The sequence below is a fragment of the Bos indicus genome, chromosome 19 (genome assembly GCF_029378745.1).
Source record: "Bos indicus isolate NIAB-ARS_2022 breed Sahiwal x Tharparkar chromosome 19, NIAB-ARS_B.indTharparkar_mat_pri_1.0, whole genome shotgun sequence".
Taxonomy (NCBI): Eukaryota; Metazoa; Chordata; class Mammalia; order Artiodactyla; family Bovidae; genus Bos; species Bos indicus.
Genome location: NC_091778.1, coordinates 34,162,042 through 34,174,350, shown reverse-complemented (window position 1 = coordinate 34,174,350; position 12,309 = coordinate 34,162,042). Strand labels below are relative to the sequence as shown.

The 12,309-nt window shown below is 47.7% G+C and overlaps 1 protein-coding gene across 4 annotated transcripts in view; it reads left to right on the top strand.

Annotated features, from left to right (window-relative positions):
* Nucleotides 1–1,488: 1,488 nt before the first annotated feature.
* The window catches only part of CDRT4 (CMT1A duplicated region transcript 4), a 29,940-nt gene continuing 19,119 nt past the window's right edge, over nt 1,489–12,309 (top strand). The window contains exons 1-2 of one of the 4 annotated variants that reach the window (XM_070774353.1): nt 1,489–5,346; nt 5,697–5,874. The gene's annotated coding sequence lies outside the window, so the exon portion shown is untranslated. The other 3 variants (XM_070774354.1, XM_070774352.1, XM_019981789.2) reach the window with 3 other exon arrangements.

The window sequence follows — 12,309 nt, the reverse complement described above, 5'->3', positions numbered from 1 at the left end:
GGGGTGGGATAAATTGGGAGATTGGGATTGATGCATATACACTACTGTGTATAAAATAGTGAGAACCTACTATAAGGCACAGGGAGCTCTACTCAGTGCTCTCTGGTGACCTAAACTGAATGGTATCCAAAACAGAGGGGATATACGTACACGTATAGCTGATTCACTTTGCTTTATAGCTTTAAGCAATAAAAAGCATTGCTTTTTAGTTTTAGCAACTCCAATGAAATAAAAATGAAAAAATGTATTTAAAAAGGACCCACCTCCCAGAGTAATGGAAATAAAAGCAAAAATAAACAAATAGGACCTAATTAAACTTAAAGGCTTTTGCACAATGAAGGAAACTATAAGCAAGGTGAAAAGACAGCCTTCAGAATGGGAGAAAATAATAGAAAACAAAGCAACTGACAAAGAATTAATCTCAAAAATATAGAAGCAGCTCATGCAGCTCATGGAACAGGAAATGGCAACCCACTCCAGTGTTCTTGCCTGGAGAATCCCAGGGACAGAGGAGACTGGTGGGCTGCCATCTATGGGGTCACACAGAGTTGAATATGACTGAAGTGACTTAGCAGCAGCTGCAACATGCAGCTCAATACCAGAAAAATAAACAACCCAAGCAAAAAATGGGCCAAAGAATTGAACAGACATTTCTCCAAAGAAGACATACAGATGGCTAACAAACACAAGAAAAGATGCTCAACATCACTCATTATCAGAGAGATGCAAATCAAAACTACAATAAGGTACCATCTCATGCTGGTCAGAATGGCTGTCATCAAAAACTCTGCAAACAATAAATACTGAAGAGGGTGTGGATAAAAGGAAACCCTCTTACACTGTTGGTGGGAATGCAAACTAGTACAGCCACTGTGGAGAACAGTGTATTTCCTTAAAAAACTGGAAATAGAACTGCCATACAACCCAGCAATCCCACTGCTGGGCATACACACCAAGGAAACCAGAATTGAAAGAGACACGTGTACCCCAATGTTCATCACAGCACTGTTTACAATATCTAGGATATGGAAGCAACCTAGATGTCCATTGACAGACAAATGAATAAGAAAACTGTGGTACATATACACAATGGAATATTACTCAGCTGTTAAAAGGAATGCATTTGAGTTCTAATGAGGTGGATGAAACTGGAGCCTATTATACAGAGTGAAGTAAGTCAGAAAGAAAAACACCAGTACAGTATATTAATGCATATATATGGAATTTAGAAAGATGGTAACAACGACCCTATATGCAAGATAGCAAAAGAGACAAGGTTGTATAAAGAACAGACTTTGGGACTCTGTAAGAGAAGGTGAGGGTGGGATGATTTAAGAGAATAGCATTGGAACATGTATATTACCATACGTGAAATAGATTGCCAGTCCAAGTTTGATGCATGAAACAGGGCACTCAAAGCTGGTGCACTGAGACTACCCAGAGGGATGGGATGGGGAGGGAGGTGGGAGGGAGGGTCAGGATGGGGAACACATGTACACCCATGGCTGATTCATGTAAATACATGGCAAAAACCACCACAATATTGTAAAGTAATTCAGTTCAGTTCAGTTCAGTCACTCAGTCGTGCCCGACTCTTTGCAACCCCATGAATCGCAGCACGCCAGGCCTCCCTGTCCATCACCAACTCTGGGAGTTCACCCAAACCCATGTCCATTGAGTCAGTGATGCCATCTACCATCTCATCCTCTGTTGTCCCCTTCTCCTCCTGCCCTCAGTCTTTCCCAGCATCAGGGTCTTTTCCAATGAGTCATCTCTTCGCATCAGGTGGCCAAAGTATTGGAGTTTCAGCTTCAACATCAGTCCTTCCAATGAACACCCAGGACTGATCTCCTTTAGGATGGACTGGTTGGATCTCCTTGCAGTCCAAGGGACTCTCAAGAGTCTTCTCCAACACCACAGTTCAAAAGCATCAATTCTTCTGCACAAAGCTTTCTTTATAGTCCAACTCTCAAATCCATACATGACCACTGGAAAAGTAATTAGCCTCCAATTAAAATACATACATTAATCTTAAAAAGATAATGCTTTTCAATATACTTAAATCCCAGTACAATACAATTGCAGTATGCTAAATTAATTATAGGATTCCCAAAAAATGAGCTCAGTCATTTAGTCATGTCCGACTCTTTGTGACCCTGTGAATATAGCCCGCTAGGTTTCTCTGTCCGTGGGATTTTCCAGGCAAGAATACTGTAGTGGGTTGTCATTTCCTTCTCCAGGGTTCTAAGAAATAGTAGTTCAGTAATGTACAGCAGGAGGTGTGCCAGGTACATCGCCAGCCTTTTATGGCTCAGATGCAGCCGCCAACTAAAACACAGCTGCTAACCCTCAAGAAGCCAGAGCATTTCTACCTTATAGCAAAGTGAGTCAGCCATATGTACACATATGCCTCTTCTTTTTTGGATTTCTTTCCCATTTAGGTCACCACAGAGCATTGAGAAGAGTTTCCTATGCAACATTATAAAGCAACTATACTCCAATAAAAGTTAATTAGAAAGATAAAGACAAAATTAACATCTCTGATAAATATTATTGTGTAGTAAACACTTTGATGATATTTACAATATTGTTTTCATGTCTTTATATTTTTTTGTTTACGTGCAATTTATTTTTATTTACACACTTCTGTAACTATTAGGAGGGAATTGCTCAAATCTAATATACCAATGAATATGTGTGTGTGTTAGTCGCTCAGTTGTATCTGACTCTTTGCGACCCCATGGACTGTAGCTCTCCAGGGTCCTCTGTCCATGGAATTCTCCAGGCAAGAATACTGGAATGGGTTGCTATTTCCTTCTGCAAGACCAATGAATACATAATGGCCAAAAAAAAGAAAAGAGGAAGAAGCCATTGACCCACTGGGGTTAACATGCATGTGAAGAAGTGATGCTGTTACCATGAGACACGTATGCGTGGCACATCGGGAACCTCCAAGGGGGAATTAGGGGCTCTGCCTGGTGGGATGAGAGGCCTCGTGGAGGTGAAGTGAGCCTTGAAGAATGAGCGGTTTTGCACGTACAGAAGAGGGCTTTTTGGGTGCAGGGCCCAGCACGAACACACCTGATGGAGCTGGGAATAGGGAGCATTCTGGAGCCTCACTGGCTCAGCTCAAAAGGAAGCAAGCCCCCCGCAAATTTCCACTTGGTTTCTCCAGGGCAAGATTTTGCTTTCATGCCCCCAACCCATCATGGGGTTTTTGAGTCTCTCCTCCTGCTCGACTGGCGGGGGGGGGGCTGTTGGATGGTGGGTGTCTGTAGTTGACGGGTCACTCAGGGTCCACAGCTGACGTCAGGTTGGCCAGAGTCCCTTGCTGTCAGGGCTGCAGGACTCCAGCTGTGGACTCGGCTCCCTCCCCATCTGTCCTCTGTCCCCTCCACCTGCACCCGCTGTAGCTCCAGAGTTTCACCTGGGAGCAGCGGGAGCTCCTATTAATAGACACCCAAAGATTGCCCACAAAGCGGGACACCTGGGTTTGATCCCTGGGTTGGGAAGATCTCCTGGTGAAGGGAATGGCCACCCACTCCAATATTCTTGCCTGGAGAATTTCATGAACAGAAGCTACAGTCCATGGGGTCGCAAAGAGTCAGATACGACTGAGTGACTACATACAGTAAGAGGTGGAATTAGGTATGTGGATCTCTTGTGAAATAAATTATGTAGTGTTTCAAAGAGAAAAGAAATTCCTGCAGGCTTGCCTAGTCTGGAGCACTGTACACAGCACTTTCTGTCTTTATGGATTTATCTATTCTGGATGTTTCAGATAAATGGAATCAGCATATACTGTCTTTTAGGACCATCACATAGCCTTTATCCATGTATGTTCTGGAGTTGATTCTTATAGACTGTGTCAATGGACAACTCACTTACCATCTCTGTGCCTCATTGTGTTCACTTGTAAAATGGGGATTGAAGTAGTGAAACCTGCCTGTTAGCACGTGGAGAAGATTTTGAACGGTGGATCGGGGAGGGCCTGGTGAGATGAGGACAGTCCCTGGCACGGGGGGCATGTACCCGGAGCCGGCGCTTGACCCCTGGGTGTCCTAACTCATTGTGCTCCCGGTGGAGGGAGGGTGGGGCTGAGCACGTGCTGCAGGGCGATCACGGGGGAGCCAGGGATGAGGCTGGCCCTCCCCCATGGGGGGACGCTGGAAGCCTTGGGGCACTGGGAGGCCCATGGCTCGCCCTGCATGTTCCCTTAGGGGTCCCTCTTGAGGTGATGGCAGTGGGTGGGTGACTGCAGGGGCACAGCATGCTGACTCTCGGGGAATTTTCTGCCCACAGAGGAGGGAAAAATGCACCTCTCTAAGAGGGGACAATCAGAGGCCAGGCAGGCCCAGTGGGAGGAAGAGAACTCAGGCTGTAGGTTTTCTCTGTAGGGCTTGCAGCCTCGCCACAAACAACACAGACACAGCGTGACTAGCATCATGGCCCCCTGTGTGCTGGCAGGCGGTGGGGCTGAGGTCACTCCCAGAAGGCTCCTTAGCTGGTTGGTCCAAGGGTCTGGTCCCTGTTACCTGCAGCGCTAGGCCTGTGAGGGGCTCCAAGAGCCACCTTAAGCTGCAGAAGGCTTTACGGGCTGATTCTTTGGAGGTTCTTGTGAATCTGTGCTCACCTGCCCACCCTCCATGCTGCAAACCAGCCGCCACCCCAGGCCTTTGCACACAAGTGTCCACAGTCTCCCTAGGCTCCCAAGGAGAAGATGGAATGTTCTCAGAGCCCCCAAATATCACACAAGTGTCCACAGTCTTGTCTCTCTACACCCACCAGGAGAGAGGGCAGATTCTCAGAGCCCCCAAATGTCCAGAAATATGGACAGGTGAGTTCCAGATCTACTGAATCAGAAACTCTGGGGTGGGGTCTGGCAATCTGGGTCTCAATAGACCTTCCAGGTGACCACTGAATAGGGGTTTATTTGCCTCTCTGGGGCAGAGAACCCCCCTGCTACCTGGGCTAAGGCCCAGGACCCAGTCGGTGTTTATGACCGGGCCAGGGGTCGGGGGATCCCATACCAGGGTTTGAGGACAGCACCCTGCAGCAGGCTGAGCTCCAGGGAGATGAAGAGAAGAGGGAAGGAGCCTCTTCTGCTCCTCTTCTGTTCAGGGTGGTGACCATAACACCTGCTGACATCACAATGCCCATTTACTCTGGCCGCAGGCTCCTGGACCACCTGGGGCAGTGGAGAGAGGATGGCTGGCGGCCACGAGTAGAGGACCAACGGGGAAGTAGAGTCAAGGATACGGGGACATTTGGGGGCGAAAATAAGCCCCGGGAGGGAGAGTCACCAGGCTCCTGAAGGTAGCATGGAGAAGCACAGAAACCTCTCAGGTAACTTGGGGGTAGGTCCTGTCTTGCCTTGGAGCACCAGGTGTTCCAGAGAGAACAGTCAGGGATGAATGTGGAGAAAGGCCAGCCTGTCACAGTAGCAGGAGCCCTTTTGCTGGACGTCGGAGCCTCGGTCTTCCTCCTTCCATGCCATCCACCCCTGGACTCTAACTCTACTGAGGTCTGGATTAACTTTGCAGGAACTTAGGCCTGTCTTTTAAAATGGTCAGGTGACTCCACAAGGCAGCCAGGGCAACAAGTCTAAGAAACCAAAACAAACACACGAAATAAACCCGTTTCCTCCCTAGGGGTGGGGGACGGGGCTCCTATCACGTTCCCTCCCCACCCACCAGGAGCTCAGCACCCAGGACATGCTACATCGGGATTGGGGGAGGCCTTGACGGTTAAGGACCTATAAGAACCCGGAGGGGAGAAGGTCGTGACAGCCACACAGACAGCAGGTTTTAGAAAAAGTGATGATGAATATTCCAGTTGCTTATTGAAGAATAATAAAGAACAGGAGGAAAAAGGGTGAGTACGTAAACACAGCAGTCCATAAGCTTTCTGATCAGCGTGGACACAGTGTGAATGGGGAAGGGGAAGAGGGAGGGGGGGCTGGGCTCAAACCCAGGCCCCCAGAGGCTACCGTCTGTGCCAGCAGCTTCGGTTTTGCATGTGCTCGAGGTGTGAGGAGCTGCTGTGGGAGAAGCAGGAAGGGAGGGGCAAGGATGAGGGGGCCAGAGTCCTGGGTTCAGTTCAGACTGCCCCGTGTCCGGGAGAGGGTCACTGGCCAGCCTAGGGTCAGGGAGCTGGTCCTGTCCACTTCACCTGCTGCGTTCCAAGGTCACAGTCTTCCTTCAGGCCTCCAACCAGCACTTGCCTCCTTCCTTTTCAGCTGAGTTAGTTCGGAGTGTTTTCTGAGTGCTCCCAGCTGGGACCTGTGCAGGGTACAGGGACGCTTCCTCCCTAGTAATGAATGGTCAGGCCCACATGGCCTGGGTTGGAATGCAGGACAGCCATTCCAGTGTCTTCTCTTTGCCCTCCTGGTGCTGCCATGAGGGGTCTGGAGCCCTGGGATCCCTCCTCCTCCCCTAGTCAGAGCAGGGGGCCCTCGGTTGTTGTATTGGAATGGGTTAGTGTGTGTGTGTCTTTGTGTCTGTGTGGGCATGTGTGTATATGTGCTTGTGTGTGTGTTGGGGGCTTCCCAGGTGGCTCAGTGGTAAAGAATCCACCTGCCAATACAGGAGACTCAGGAGATGTGAGTTTGATCTCTGGGTTGGGGAAATTCCCTGGAAGAGGAAATGGCAACCCGCTCCAGTATTCTTGCCTGGAGAATTCCATGGACAGAGGAGCCTGGTGGACTATAGTCCATGGGGTCACAAGAATCAGACATGACTGAGTGTGCACATGTATTTATGTCTGTGTGTGCATTTCTGTTGTCTCTATGTACTTGTGTGTGTCTGGTGGACTCCAGTCGCCCATGGACACGGTTGAGCATGCACACGTGCATGGGTGTATGTATTCGTGTCTGTGTGTGCATCTGTTGCCTCTACGTATTTGTGTGTGTCGGTGTATGTCTGGGTGTGCATGTCTGTATTTCTGTGTGTGTGCCTGTGTGTACATGTTCGTGTGCATTTGTGTATATCTGTGTTCCTATGTGCATATGTGTTTCTGTGTGCATCAGTGTATATGTGTGTGTGTGCACACATGGGCCCAACCCCTGCACTTTCTAGCCCCTCCATGGCCGTGCCCCCTGTCCTTCCCCGTCAGCCTGTCAGTGGGGCCGTGGGGCTTGGTGGATGGGCGCCAGGCAGCTGGGCCTGGGGGAGTGAGGAAGGAATAGCAGCTGGTACAGGCCACTCCCTGGGGAGTTTTGGCAGAAGAAGGAGGAAAATAGAAGTCAGAGAAGCTTGGGGTCAAGGGAAGAATTTTCTAGAGGAGGGGAGACTTGGGAACGTTTGAAGCAGAGAGGGAGGGACATTTGGAAAATGCTGGTGATGGGGGCGAGGAGTGAGGCCAATGGGCGGGGTGGGCGGAAGGGGCCGAGCGTGGACAGTGGACGTCAGCACTGCTGCGGTCTGTCTCGGGCCAGTTGCCATGCGCCCAGATTGCTCACACCCCCAGCATCCATGCTGTCGATGTCCCCAGTGAGCGCTGACCAGCAAAGGGCGCAGAGAGAGGATGCCAAACACCATGCCCAGGCCGGGAGCTGGTCTCTGCCTTTAACAGGCTCAGCATCTCCTGGGACAAAGACGTATCAGTCTCCCGCTCCTGAGGGCTTGCCTGGCCCATGGGTCTTCACTTCTCTGCCACCCTTACCCTCACCCCTGCCCCACCCCCACCCCACCCTCTCTTCACTAGACAAAAATGAGGCCAAGTGAGGTTGGTAATTTGCCCAAAGTCACACAGCTGGCAAAAAACAGAACTAGGACAGGAACCCAGTACCCTCTGACCCGTGTTCGCGCTCTGGGCGAGTGTAGAGCACTGGGTTCCCAGCCCCTCTGGCAACCCTGACTCTGTTGCTTGCTTGACCTGTCATTTTGCCCACTCCTGGCGTGGCCCTTCACTGTCCAGACCTCAGCCAGTCCATGTGCCAGTTCTGACTTTCCCACCAACTACTGGCCCCTGTTTCTTCTCCAGGACCTCAGGACCTTCTTCTCCCAGTTCCCGTTTTCCTCAGGCCACCAGGTCTCTGGTGATGGGACAGACAGGTGTGCGGGAAGTCAGGCTCTGAGGAGGGGGCTGATGACAGGGCATTTCCAGCCGGATGGGTCAGTGTCAGGTCTGATGGCACCTGGTAAACTGCGTGGTGGGCAGTCTGCTGCAGAGAGAAGATGGGAAGTTGCTTCCTCAGCTCATGGAGGCTGGTGCTGCAGGGAAAATGCCCAGAAATCAACAGAAAGGAAGGAAAAGTTTGCCAAGTTGCTGTGAGGAATGCTCACGAGAAGACTCTTGAGAGTCCCTGGGACTGCAAGGAGATCAAACAAGTTCATCCTAAAGGAAATCAACTCTGAATAGTCTTTGGAAGGACTGATGCTGAAGCTGAAGCTCCAATATTTTGGCCACCTGATGTGAAAAGCCAACTCATTGGAAAAGACCCTGATGCTGGGAAAGACTGAGGGCAAGAGGAGAAGGGGGCAATAGAGGATGAGATGGTTGGACAGCATCACTGACTCAATGATGAATTTGAGCAAGCTCTGGGAGATTCTGAAGGACAGGGAGGCCTGACGCACTGCAGTCCACAGGGTCACAGTCAGACTTGACTGAGCGACTGAACAACAACAAGCGAGTGTCTGGTCTAGGTTAGGCATCAGGAATGTGCAGCAGGTCAGGCCAGCAGCCTGGGAAATACTTGGCCCGTTTTGGTTTTCATTTTTCATTGTTTATTTCTAACAAATGTTTATTTCACCGTTGTAATTCTTCAAGTTTTTAGGAACATGCCAGAGAATGACTTTGTTCTGGTTTTTAGACTCTTGACTTTTGGTCGCAGAGAGACAGAAGCCAATTAGCTAATCACAGTCATGGGCTGTCAGCCAGGGCTTCTTGGAGGGGCCACCTGCAGGATGTCTCCAGCCTGTATTGTTCTCCAGCCACCCTGGAACCATCATTTCACTCTTGCTCATCGAGACCCTGACCCTCCCTGACTCTGTAGCCCACTGGTTTTTCCACCACATCTGATCCTTTTTTTCTTCTTCCCAACTTCTTCAAACCAAGTCTCCTCTCTGACGCTAAAGAGAATCCCCTCTCCATATCTAGATGCACCCCCAGCTGGTGGCCCTACAGCGGTGCTGACAGTGGGGGATGTAAGGGTCCCCCTGACTCGGCTCCACAGTCTCTCATCTCTCTTTTCACTTCCCACACTCTTGCCTCCCTTTTCTGGCCCCTGCCATCCTTACATCCTTAAAACATTTTACATTAGTATGTGGTCTGCTGAGTTGCTTCAGTCATGGACTCTTTGTGACCCCATAGACTGTAACCTGCCAGGCTCCTCTGTCCATGGGATTCTCCAGACAAAAATACTGGAGTGGGTTGCCATGCCTTTCTCCACGGGATCTTCCCAGCCGAGAGATTGAACCTACATCTCTTGAGGCTCCTGCATTTACAGGTGGGTTCTTTACCACTAGTGCCACCTGGGAAGCCCCTTTACATTAATACACTTTACAATCAGCTTGTGAGTTTCTATAGACACTTTCAACTTGGTTGAGGTGACGTTGAATCTACAGCCCAAAGTAGGAGAACTGATATTTTTACAGTAAACATGGCATTTCTTTCCATTTATTCAGACTTCTAAACTAACACCCCCAAAAGATGTCCTTTTCATTATAGGGGACTGGAATGCAAAAGTAGGAAGTTAAGAAACACCTGGAGTAACAGGCAAATTTGGCCTTGGAGTGCAGAATGAAGCAGGGCAAAGGCTAATAGAGTTTTGCCAAGAGAACGCACTGGTTATAGCAAACACCCTCTTCCAACAACACAAGAGAAGACTCTACACATGGACATCACCAGATGACCAATACTGAAATCAGATTGATTATATTCTTTGCAGCCAAAAATGGAGAAGCTCTATACAGTCAGCAAAAATAAAACCGAAGCTGTCTATGGCTCAGATCATGAACTCCTTATTGCCAAATTCAGACTTAAATTTAAGAAAGTATGGAAAACCACTAGACCATTCAGGTATAACCTAAATCAAATCCCTTATGATTATACAGTGAAGTGAGAAATATATTTAAGGGATTAGATCTGATAGACAGAGTGCTCGATGAACTATGGACAGAGGTTTGTGACATTGTACAGGAGACAGGAATCAAGACCATCCCCAAGAAAAAGAAATGCAAAAAAGCACAATGGCTGTCTGAGGAGGCCTTACAAGTAGCTGTGAAAAGAAGAGAAGCGAAAAGCAAAACAGAAAAGGAAAGATACACCCATTTGAAGCAGAGTTCCAAAGAATAGGAAGGAGAGATAAGAAAGCCTTCTTCAATGATCAGTGCAAAGAAATAGAGAAAAACAATAGAATGGGAAAGACTAGAGATCTCTTCAAGAAAATTAGAGATACCAAGGGAACATTTCATGCAAAGATGGGCTCAATAAAGGACAGAAATGGTATGGAGCTAACAGAAGCAGAAGATATTAAGAAGAGGTGGCAAGAATACACAGAAGAACTATACAAAAAAGATCTTCATGACCCACATAATCATGATGGTGTGATCACCCACCTAGAGCCAGACATCCTGGAATCTGAAGTCAAGTGGGCCTTAGGAAGCATCGCTACAAACAAAGCTAGTGGAAGTGATGAAATTCCAGTTGAGCTCTTTCAAATCCTAAAAGATGATGCTGTGAAAGTGCTGTACTCAATATGTCAGCAAATTTGGAAAACTCAGCAGTGGCTATAGGACTGGAATAGGTCAGTTTTCATTCCTATCCCAAAGAAAGGCAATGCCAAAGAATGCTCAAACTACTTCACAGTTGCACTCATCTCACATGCTAGCAAAGTAATGCTCAAAATCCTCCAAGCCAGGCTTTAATAGTACTTGAACCGTGAACTTCCAGATATTCAAGCTGATTTTAGAAAAGGCAGAGGAACCAGACTTCAAATTGCCAACATCTGCTGGATCATTGAAAAAGCAAGAGAATTCCAGAAAAACATCTATTTCTGCCTTATTGACTATGCCAAAGCCTTTGACTGTGTGGATCACAATAAACTGTGGAAAATTCTGAAAGAGATGGGAATACCAGACCACCTGACCTGCCTCTTGAGAAAGCTGTTTGCAGGTCAGGAAGCAACAGTTAGAATTGGACATGGAACAACAGACTGGTTCCAAATAGGAAAAGGATAACATCAAGGCTGTATATTGTCACCCTGGTTATTTAACTTATATGCAGAGTACATCATGCGAAATGCTGGGCTGGATGAAGCAAAAGCTAGAATCAAAACTGCCAGGAGAAATATCAATAACCTCATATATGCAGATGACACCACCCTTATGGCAGAAAGTAAAGAAGAACTAAAGAGCCTCTTGATAAAAGTGAAAAGGAGAATGAAAAAGTTGGCTTAAAGCTCAACATTCAGAAAACTAAGATCATGGCATCTGGTCCCATCACTTCCTGGCAAATAGATGTGGAAACAGTGGCTAACTTTATTTTTGGGGGCTCCAAAATCACTGCAGATGGTGATTGCAGCCATGAAATTAACAGACGCTTACTCCTTGGAAGGAAAGTTATGACCAACCTAGATAGCATATTCAAAAGCAGAGACATTACTTTGCCAACAAAGGTCCATCTAGTCAAGCCATGGTTTTTCCAGTGGTCATGTATGGATGTGAGAGTTGGACTATGAAGAAAACTGAGTGCTGAAGAATTGATGCTTTTGAACTGTGGTGTTGGAGAAGGCTCTTGAGAGTCTCTTGGACTGCGAGGAGGTCCAACCAGTCCATCCTAAAGGAGATCAGTCCTGGGTGTTCATTGGAAGGACCGATGCTAAAGCTGAAACTCCAGTATTTTGGCCACCTGATGTGAAGAACTGACTTCATTTGAAAAGACCCTGATGGTGGGAAGGATTGAAGTCAGGAGGAGAAGGGGACCACAGAAGATGAGATTGTTGGATGACATCACTCACTTGGTGGACATGAGTTTGGGTAAACTTTGGGAGCTGGTGATGGACAGGGAGGCCTGGCGTGCTGTGGTCCATGGGGTCGCAAAGAGTCAGATGCGATTGAACTGAACTGAAACGTGTTTTTTTAATAATGTATAATTTTCTGCAGAGAGGACTTGCACATATTTTGTTGGATTTATTTACTGACTTTGGCATTTTTGAAGTAATTGAAAACAGTAACTTTTTCAGACGTTTGTTTCTGGCTGGTATTTAGTAGTATGTTGTCTTTGCCTCCAACAAGTTTGCTAAACTCGGTAATTCTAATAGTTTATTTGTAGATTCACTTGGGTATCTACAGATACAGTCAGAGTCTT